At 34.8% G+C, this 10,596-nt stretch overlaps 1 non-coding gene across 1 annotated transcript; it reads right to left on the bottom strand.

The window, feature by feature from the left end:
- Nucleotides 1-1,546: 1,546 nt before the first annotated feature.
- Nucleotides 1,547-1,653, bottom strand: LOC114912754 (small nucleolar RNA R71). The gene has a single exon (XR_003798586.1). It is a non-coding gene; the product is annotated as a small nucleolar RNA R71 (small nucleolar RNA).
- Between the last annotated feature and the right edge of the window lie 8,943 nt (nucleotides 1,654-10,596).

Genomic DNA, 10,596 nt, shown 5'->3' with positions numbered 1-10,596 from the left:
CATCTGTGAATCTTGTGGAAACTCTTTTCTAGTATTCACACTTACTATGGTCAGAGATTTTTTGAACTCAGTCTTACGAATCGCATAGGACTTCCTTTTTTCTACTAAAGATGACAGATTCCATCTAGGTGCATCCTACTCCAAACAGTGAATCTGAACTGTAATAGCCAACATACGTAGCAAGAATCTGAATATCTATGGACCAAGAAAACGTACAGTCAAACTAAGTAGCCTGCTGAAATAGCTAATATACCACAAGTCAAAAGATCAATCATACCACTACAGCATCAAGAAAATCACTGACAAGTGAGTACATGTCCAAGTGATTTTCGTGTTGGTCACATTTAGTGCAAGTTATTCTCTAACAACCACCAGCATTCTCACCCCAGTGTACTATATCGCAAACTTGAGACTATCTTCCAAAAGAAGGTGATCCTTGCATCGATCTCGAATAGATTGATCACTGTCCTCCATGACAATCTTTCGATCAGAAGTATTTAGAAATTAATCATTAATGATGTATATCTCAAATTTTTAACACTTTGAGAATATACAAAATCATCTTTGTTAATTTTTAGGATAAATCATGGACACATGTTATATGATTGGTTATAAAGACTGTCCATCAAGTACAAAAATATGTCCTAGAGAAATATATATGCCAGCCATGATTGGCTTCTAGGACACACATCTAACATTAAAATCAATTAGACATTAGTCCTTGAGGAATTCGAGCTCATTAGGATAAGAGAACCTGAAAGTTAGACTAGATTTAGAATTGATCAATCGATTGGTGTCTAAGAAAAGTGATTCAGAAACTCAGTCCTGAAGAACGATGGTTATTTAATTAGGACCATTGTAAAAGTACAGGGAGCCTCCCACCAATTTTATACTTATCTGGCTAATTTGATTAGTTAACTTTGAACTTGGAGGGCTTAAAGATAAACTTGGAACAATTAGAGCTATCTAGATTTAGGTTAAACCTTAGCTATAATTTATTTTTTGTGCGAAACTTATTTGCAATTAAAATCATAAAAAATTAGGATTCTTCTGATCTAAAACTCTTAGTTACATCCTTGGTCATCGATCCTAACAATCAGAATTGCAATCATTAAATCAAGAAATTGAAAAGACTCTTAGAACTATTCGATCTAAGAATATGGCTGAATATGGTGAATCCAACCCTCCTCATCAATTAAAAGAGTATTTCTCTCCATCCTCATACACATATTCTCTTTGTATTCAGGTGCCTCCTATAGAGGCCTCCCAATATGAGATTAAATCTAGTGTCATTCAATGTTACTTTCTTTCTATGGACTTAATAATGAGGATCCATACAAATATCTAGATAAATTTCTTGAGATATGCTTCACTGTCAAAATCTAAAATTTTTTTGATAATGCTCTTAGGCTGAAAATATTTTTCTTTTTGCTCAAAGATAAGGTCAAACATTGGCTACATTCGTTGGACTCAGTGACCATTTCAACCTGAAACTAATTTCAAAGAAACTTTCTCAAGAAATACTTTTCAATTAGAAAAACTAATCAAATTAGAAAAGCCATCACTAGTTTTTTTTCAAATGGATGGAGAATTATTTCATGAAACATGGGAAAGACTTAAAGACCTCATTTGTAAATGCCCATACCATGCTATCCCTAAATGATAATTAGTTCAGTGTTTGTCATTAGTTTAATCAAATATAAATGAATAGACTTTGTAACATTGAGTATCCTTTTGTTGAAGACTCTATAAACCTTACTGGATGTAGAGTATCCCAAGAAATACCTTAATCTAACTTGGCATCAAATTTTTTAATTTTATCTTTTCATTTGATTTTTCATCGTGTGGCCTCCTTGATCCTTATTTCTTTGAATTTTCAAGATGGAGAAACCATGGGATTCTTTGAAACATGACTTTAGCTTCCTGAAACATCTTTTCAAAAACTTAAACAACTCATTAGTATCAAATATATACTAAAATATTTTTTTATTAAAATCAATTCTAAGGCCAACACTTATTGGGTTGTCTAGCTCATCACTTTATATTTTACTATTTTATAGATTCAGAAGATTAGCTTGACTCAAGAATTTGATTTAAATGAGTAAATTAGAAGCAGAATTTAATATCATTATTTAGATCAGGATTTATTGATGATGATGATGGAAAACTATAGAATATTATTTTGTAAGATATTTGATTTAGTTATTTGAATTAAAATTAAATATTAATTATTTAATTTTTATTTTGCTATTGCTTTATGATATCATGATCAAATATCTTACATGCTTGTAAGGAGAGTTCTCCATGAGTATACAGTGGTTACCATAAACCCTATCTCATAATTTTAGATCGGGAGTATGACATGATCGTTAGATCAAATCCGACTAAGCACCAAGCTTTGATACCATTTATTTTCTAGAGAGACAATCCAAGAGGAGGGATAAATTGGATTTTTCAAAAATGTAAACTTACTGTGCATAATTATTAGATTATGTTGCGTGTGGTGAGTGAATACTATAGATAAATGCTAAATAATGAAGCAAATAAGAAGCAATATAAAGAAATAGGAAACCACACACAAACATCAAACTTTGATGGTGGTTCGGTGCCAAACACAGCACCTATATCCACTCCTGAAGTCACGCTTAGGATTATAACTTGCTTATTTTTCGAGCTCACAATCAAAACTTAGTTAATTTTCTTAATGAAAATCAATCAAAACCACACTATCAAACCAATCTTAGGCTATCACAACAAATCTAATCAAATTCCAAGCTTGGAAGGGATTTTTCCTAAGTTTTAATCCCAATTAAAATGTATTTACAATAAATAATGATAGATACAATTGTAAACATAAAAAAAGCTCTTAAAAGAGTAAATAAAAAGTCGATGAGCTCTTTGGAGAACGAGTTGAGGAAGCTTTGTAATCAATGTGTGAGAAATAATTGGAATGCTTAAGATTTTAAGTGGTTGAATGCTTGTAGCTCTCTCTTGAATACTCAATAAATATTCTTGAGTTTTCATTTTATTTTTCTTTCTTTTTTTTCTTAACTCTTAATTTTATTTGGTGGCCTTTAAATTCTCTAAAGAGTGAAAATAACCATTTCTAGCCATTAGAGATCAAAAACTACCTGTTGAAATATATCTAAATAATTTTAAATTTTTTGTAAAACTAGTCATAGAGCTGTCAGCCACAGTCAAGTCGACTCGAGATCAATAGAGATCGACTCGAGCAAACTAAAATCAGCTCGATAGAAATAGGAGTCAGCTTGAAGATTGATCCACAGAATGCACTTCTCTATTTTTCCTTAGAGAGTCGACTCGAGGTCAAGTAGTAGTCAACTAGAGGTCTGGCACTAAAAATTCTACTTTCTTTTTGATTGACAGAGTCAACTCGAGGCTAAGTAGAGGTTAACTCCTAGTCCGTGCCACTTCCATTTGTGTGCCAGAGTCGACTCATTGAATCTAGGAGTCGACTCTTAGTCTCTTCCTCTTAATGTTTTACGATCTGGCTTTATCCATTCAGCTTTCTAGGGCTCCAAGACTTGTCATTTAATACATGCTTCTCAATGATGATTTTAATTTTTTTAATTTTCTTCATAAGAACTTCAACAACTCATTAGTATTAAAATAATTATTCAAATATTTTATATTCATCAAAATTAATTTTTGGATCAATAGAGGGAGGTAGATTTTCACTTGAAATCAACTTTCCTTTGATGAGATTAGGAGGGAGAAGGAGACTCCCATCAGGAGTCTTCTTCTTCTACTTTTTGTTTTTTAACCTAGTTAAAATTTGTGTGGCAAACTTGGATCATTTTCATAGCGTTTAGATTGGGATATTACAAGGTCCAAGGACTCCAAGGGCAATCTTGGTGGTGATGGAAACAAAAAAAGTAATGGGCAGGAGATCGTTAGTATCTCCAACAAAGAGGTGGGCATAGCTTATGAAGATGGCTGCAGGGGAGGGTTCAAAGAGAGTCGCAACAAAGGATGGGGGTTAGAGAGGAGCCCTTGGGAGAGGAAATCATTGGTCACTTTGAAAGCTATGCATATTGGTGAATGAACACCGGTCGCTTTGAGATTTATATAGGTAGATAAATGAATCACTTGTTGCTTTGTAGGATTGAAACTAAATCGGATATGGATCGGATACCAATATATTTATATCTATATTTATTTTATTTGATAAATATAAATATGGATATAGATATTAGTAGGATACAAAAATTTATATCTATATTTATTTTAAACGAATACAGATACAAATCGGACACTAAAAATATAGATATAAGTCGAATAATTACGACTCATTTGATTCATAGGAAGTGGAGGGGGAAAGACAATTTTTGAGAAGTAGAGGGGAGTCCTCTTGTTTGGATGGAATTTTAAAAGGATAGAGAATAAAAAAAGCTCTTCCCATGGGAAGATATTTTTCAAGTTTCATGGAAGTATAAACTCACGAGGTGAACTTTTCATGGAATAAGAACTGATGGCCATTTTTGTCAAAAATATCTTTTTAATATTATCCTTATAAATATTAATATAATATAATATTATACTAATATAAAATATAAATATTATAGTATTTATGATATGTTAGTATTATTTTAATATTTATACTAATATAGTATTTTTGTTATGATTAATATATTATTTATATTAATATATTAATAATTAGTATTATATTAATGTTATGCCAATACATATGCATTAATATTGTAATAATATAATAAATTATTATGATGTAATGTTATATTATATTATATTATATTTATATAACTATAATGATTATATTAATATTTATACAGAGTTTGGGAGCAAAAAGGAATAGTCTTGTATTTATTAAGGGTATAATAGATATTTTATATAATTTTTTTCGTGAAAGTGCATGCTCAACTAAATATAAGTCATTTTGGAATAAGTTATTTTTCTATGATCAACCGATATATCAAAACTATATTCTCATACATCAAATTTCTAAGAAGTAATTTTTTAGGAGAAAAAGTTCTTCTCATGAACCAAATAAATCCTTAAACTTTATGACCATAGAATTAAAAAATATGATTAAGTAAATGATAAATCAAATTAATAGCATATTAATATGGTTATATGTTTTCTTTAAAAGTTAATAAGTGCTATATAAAATTAAATAGGATTACAAATAAATCAAATACTTGGATATAGATCGATAACTCTCTATCCATATCGATATCTATATTTTTTTATGGATATAGATACAGATGTTAATTGATGCTCAAATTTTTTGTATATTTGGATAGATCCATATACAAAACTGGATCCAAATGGATATTATCTGATTCACTTTCACCCCTATTGCTTTGATATCTCTCTAGGCAAATGAATGAACTAGTGATCACTTTAAGATTTGTGGAGTTGGATCGATAAACTACTAATCATATTGATCAAGTTTGAAGTGCTTTGAGATATGTGTTGTGGGTGATCCAATGGTGAATTCATGCAAAGGAAAGTGAATACTTCTTTCATCACTATAGGGTTCGATGAGCGCAATGAAAGCATAATGGATTTTAGAATTTTTTTAGCATAATGAAATCCTAATCAATTATTCAAATCCTAAACCCAAGAACCCCCTTGATGAAATTCAATCATATAAATAATAAGCATGGTGTAGATAAATATCATATCTTAAGCTGATGTAGATAGTATTGTGCAGGATCCGATATCACACGGTGCAGCAGGAAGAAAGAAGAAATAAAATAAGAAACATAATACAAATACATGAATTGGCCTCAAGCCTATCTCCATGGGACATGCAAGCTTCACTATGAGAGAATAAAACTCAATCAATATAAGAGAAACTCACCACTCAACCCTTATATAAAGGTCTCTCAACAAGAAGTCTCAAAATCTTCATAAAAGCTCTCTAAAATCTTTTTTGAAGCTTTTTATACCTCCACGATGTCACCAGCTATCCAATGCAATAAATGACTCGTCAATCGGAGCTATATAGGCTCTAGAATCTCAAAAATACTATTACACTAGGAATACTGAGACTCCATTAATTCTAGAACAATCCGGGTGTCCGATCGTGATCGGCTCACATCAGAGCGTCCGATCGTGCACTACAGCCTCTGATCATGCCTGATCACATCCGAAGTCATCCTTAGCTGTCTGATCGTGAACGGCTAACTCCAGAGCCATCGGATTATGCAAAAAATACTCATGGACCGCATGTGGACTGCATGATCGGCCCATGCGGCCTCCATAGACCGCCCAGCACCCTATGGTCCATGGTGGATCGTAGGGCGCTGGGCCTGAGTGCCCGCACGTGCATTGGCCGCCCACGCGCATGCCCCACTGGGCCAGCCCGCCTGCTGGGCCGCATGCACCTGCATGCATGCACGCATTCGTCGGGCCCGATTGCACCACCGTCGGCCTCCACCACCTCGTGCATCGTGCCACTTATTTTGAGCTTTTTTTGTGCGTATCTTCACCGTCTAGATCTGTTTGGACTGTTCTTAGGCTCGTTGGACTCCATTCATCATTCTGGATCTCGTTGTGGGCTCAATATGGATCGAATCATGAGATATTAAATCTCAACAATCTCTATCTCGACTCGATATTGACCTCCATCTATTTTTGAAAGCCTGTGATCCATCTCAACCCCATGCCCTGAGGCATGCCTACTATCTCATGGATGGGCAAATATGGGAGTCAAGCCAGATCGCTCGATTCCATCTCCATCATGGCTGTGTCTACTCTGACCAAAGACCTACGCAGAGTATTATCCTGCAGTAATAGGAATCTCATCCTGCAATATCGCCTCTCATCCTCCCGAGTCTCCCATCTAGTGCCCAATTCACCTCCACCTCGCTTTGGGCTCCTCCTGGCTCCTGAAGATCCACCTCGACTAAGCTCTCGATCAGGTAGTAATGTCTCTCATCCTCTTCTTCTCCTCTAGAATAATTCTATCATCGCATAATACCTTCAGGATTCTCTATCAGCTATCGTCCTGTAGTCTCTCGAATCCAATATACTTAGTGAGATAAGATTTGTCTGAAACTAAATATGTATCAGACCTCCTCCAATCTCCTCACTACACGATCATGTATCCTCCAACTGACCGTCTCGATACCTCTGATCAACAGCTCAATCCATCTGACAGATAAACAGTGCCCTCACTGCTCTCTAGGGAGTCAAGCTGCTCTCTCTGCAACGTACACGACAGGTGCATGTAAAATCTAAAATGCACTATTGAAAAGAAGTAGATACCTCATCAGATATCTCTAGAACATCATCCTCTGACTCGCTAACCGTCGCTGCAGTAGCCCTCATCCGATCCCTGAGTTGAGGACAATCTCTGGCTAGATGCCCCAACTCATCACATCGATAACATCTGGTTTTGCTTAATCTCTCATCTTGGACTTGGACTATCCTCGTCGTAATCTCTTATTGCTCCATCTGTCACTTTCTGCTTCTCCAGAAACCACCAAAGTCAGCTGCATCTAAGCTCGAAGCTGGTTCTTCCTCCTGAGAACCTCATTCTGAAGAATCGCCATAGTGAGCTCATCCATCTTGATGGTGCTCTTTTTTATTAGAAGAGCAGTCACTGAGGACTCATACGAAGGGGGAAGCGATGCTAGCAAGACCAGTGTCCCAGTCTTCTCCTCAACTTTCTCGCCAATACTGAGGAGATCGGTAAGGATTTTCTTGAAGTGACTGAGATGCTCCTGCATATTCTATCCCTCAATCATCCACAGCTGGTAGAACTACCTCCAGAAGAAGAGGATGTTGGTGAGAGACTTCGCCATATATAACTCTTGAACTTTGACCACAGTATCATCGGAGAAGTCTCGCCAAGTACATGGATCACCACCTTATCTGTTAGATACAAATGGATCGTACTTACCATCTGCATTTGGAGCCATCTCCAATCTTGTACCTTCATGATAGTCGGCTTCTCCTCACATAAGAGAGCATCGATCAACCCTTGCTGGATAAGCACGTTCTTCACCCTCGTCTATCATAAGAAAAAATTACTCTTTCCATCAAACCTATTGATTTTCATCTTAATTGTACTTATCTTCTTCATCTTCTATCTCGATCACCACCGTCGCAACCTATGCTCTAGTACCACCTTGCTCTGATACCAATTGATGTGCAGGATTTGGTACCACACAGTGTAGTAAAAAAAAAAAAAATAAAAAATATAATAAAATAAATAGATCGATCTCAAGCCTACTTCCATAGGGCGTGCAAGCTTCATTATGAGAGAATAAAATACAACCAATACAAGAGGAACTCATTTTCAACCCTTGTATAAGATTCTCTCAATAAAAATCCCAAAATCCTTATAAAAACTCTCTGAAATCTCTCTTAAAAACTTTTTTGCACCTCCAGAACGTCACCAGCTATCCAACATAATAAACAGCTCGTTAATCAGAGCTATATAGACTCCAGAATCTCAAAAATACTATTACACTAGGAATATTGAGTCCCATCAATCTTAGAACAATCTGTGCCGTCTGTTGCCCAGCTATGCAACCCAAGAGGGGGGGTGAATTGAGTTTTAAAAATTTTAAACTTAACTTATAACTATGAAGATTATTTAACAATGAGTAAAATAAGTATGGAGAGTGTAATTTATGTAAGGAGTAGAAGTTGGATGCAAGAATGCAAGAGGATAAAGAAATTTAAAAGGAGAGCAAGTAAGCACAACACAAACAAGAAGATTTATAGTGGTTCGGTGCCAATCTTGCACCTACATCCACTCTCCAAGCTCCTCCTTGGAAATTTAAATCCACTAGACTGTATTCAACCCGAATACAACGTCGAACCTCCGACTCTAGCAATCCCAAGCTAGAACACTTATTTTTCGGATACAAGCCAACCAATACAATTCGATTCAAGATTGGATCAAACTTTCTACATTTTGGATTCCTTCCAAAACAAACTAATCAACTCAAAAATAGAGTATAAGAGTTAATCACATAAAAGTACAGATGTAGCTCCTTAATGAGCAAATAATGCTTTAAATATACTTTACACAATTAGAAGGAAGCTCTTTCTGATTTTCTCAATGTGGTTGGAGACTTGAATGAGCTCTTGAGAGTTGGTGAACTTGAAAATAAAAGCTTTTTTAACTTCAAAAGGGGTCTTTTCTTAGGGCTGAAATGAATGCTTGAAGAACCTCTTCAAAATCTCTTTCTTATCTTTGATTTCCTCCTTTAGGTGCCTCTTATAACTTCAAATAATGGTGGAGAGTAATCTAGGCTGAAATAGAGCCATTATAGCACATTAAATGAGTATTAAATGCAACCAAAACGAGCTAAAAACTAGCCATTGCGAAACTTTTCCGTCGTAGGGGTCGACTCATAGGGTCGACTCATGCTCATGGGTCGACTCATGGGGTCGACCTCTGTGGAAAAGAGCAGAAAATGACTGTTCTGTAATTTGACCTGCAGAGCAGCAGAGGTCGATTCATAGGGTCAACTCATGCCAAGAGGTCGACTTATGGGTCGACTCACAAAGTGTGCCAGCCAAAAATTTTGCATACCGTTCAGCCTTTTTAGCCATAAGTTGACTCATGGGGTCGACTCAAAAATATAAATCTGATTTTCTTACAAAATATACTTTCAAAAATATTAAAATTGCCACCAATAGATTACACATCTTTTGTTCTTGCTCTTGAGGCTTCCGAATCAGGTCTGATAAAATTATGATTTTGCCCCTGAAATACAATAAATCTTTTTTCAAGCCAAAATTATTAGTAATCCCCTCAAATACTTTGTAATCATCAAAATCAATTTAAGGAGCAACAATCTCTCCCTTTTTGATGATGACAAAATACTTGAGCAAAAGCATATATAAAGTATTGAACATGAATTTCAAATTTATGAAGATGCATCACCTAAATATTATAGTCAAGTATTTGAACGAAATGCATCATAAACAGTTTGAAGATAAATTTAAAATTTGCTAAACATTTAAAATTTGCTTATAAGTTCATTTGCTTGGAAAAAAAAATGCTGATGATTTTGATTCTTTGACATATGTGCCCATTTGCTTAACAATTTACTTATTGCTCATTCTTTATTGCTTATTGCTCATTCTTGATTTTGATTCTCTACCCCCCTTTTTGACAGCATCAAGGAAGTTCTCTACTCCTCTTTTTTAAGGACATATTTTCTCTATTCTCCCTTTTTGATGGGATCAAAGTTGCTTCTTTAGCCCCCTTCTTTGATTGCTTATTTCTCTATTGCTTATTGTTTTACTCTCCCTCAATATAGCAAACGTAAAAGATATACCAATTGCTCATTCAGAAGATATTACAATTTATAGTATTTCACAACACAAATATAAGTTATTTTTTATATCTCATAATTAAAAGCAATTCAATTTGATCACATTCATAGACATTCATTGAAGGTCAAAGTATCTATATATATATTCAAAAAGTGACTGAATACATAGATATTTCAATACATATGAGTCAACTTAGAGTACAAAATTCATAGATAGAAACTATCCAAGAGTCAATCAGTCAACACATTACATAGCCCACAAGATAGATCTTAGACAAAAAAAAAGAAAGGACAGACTACACTGGGATCT

This window comes from Elaeis guineensis, chromosome 1 (genome assembly GCF_000442705.2).
Source record: "Elaeis guineensis isolate ETL-2024a chromosome 1, EG11, whole genome shotgun sequence".
Lineage (NCBI taxonomy): Eukaryota > Viridiplantae > Streptophyta > Magnoliopsida > Arecales > Arecaceae > Elaeis > Elaeis guineensis.
The sequence above is the reverse complement of the archived record's forward strand: the minus strand, read 5'-3'. Positions and strand labels throughout refer to the sequence as shown.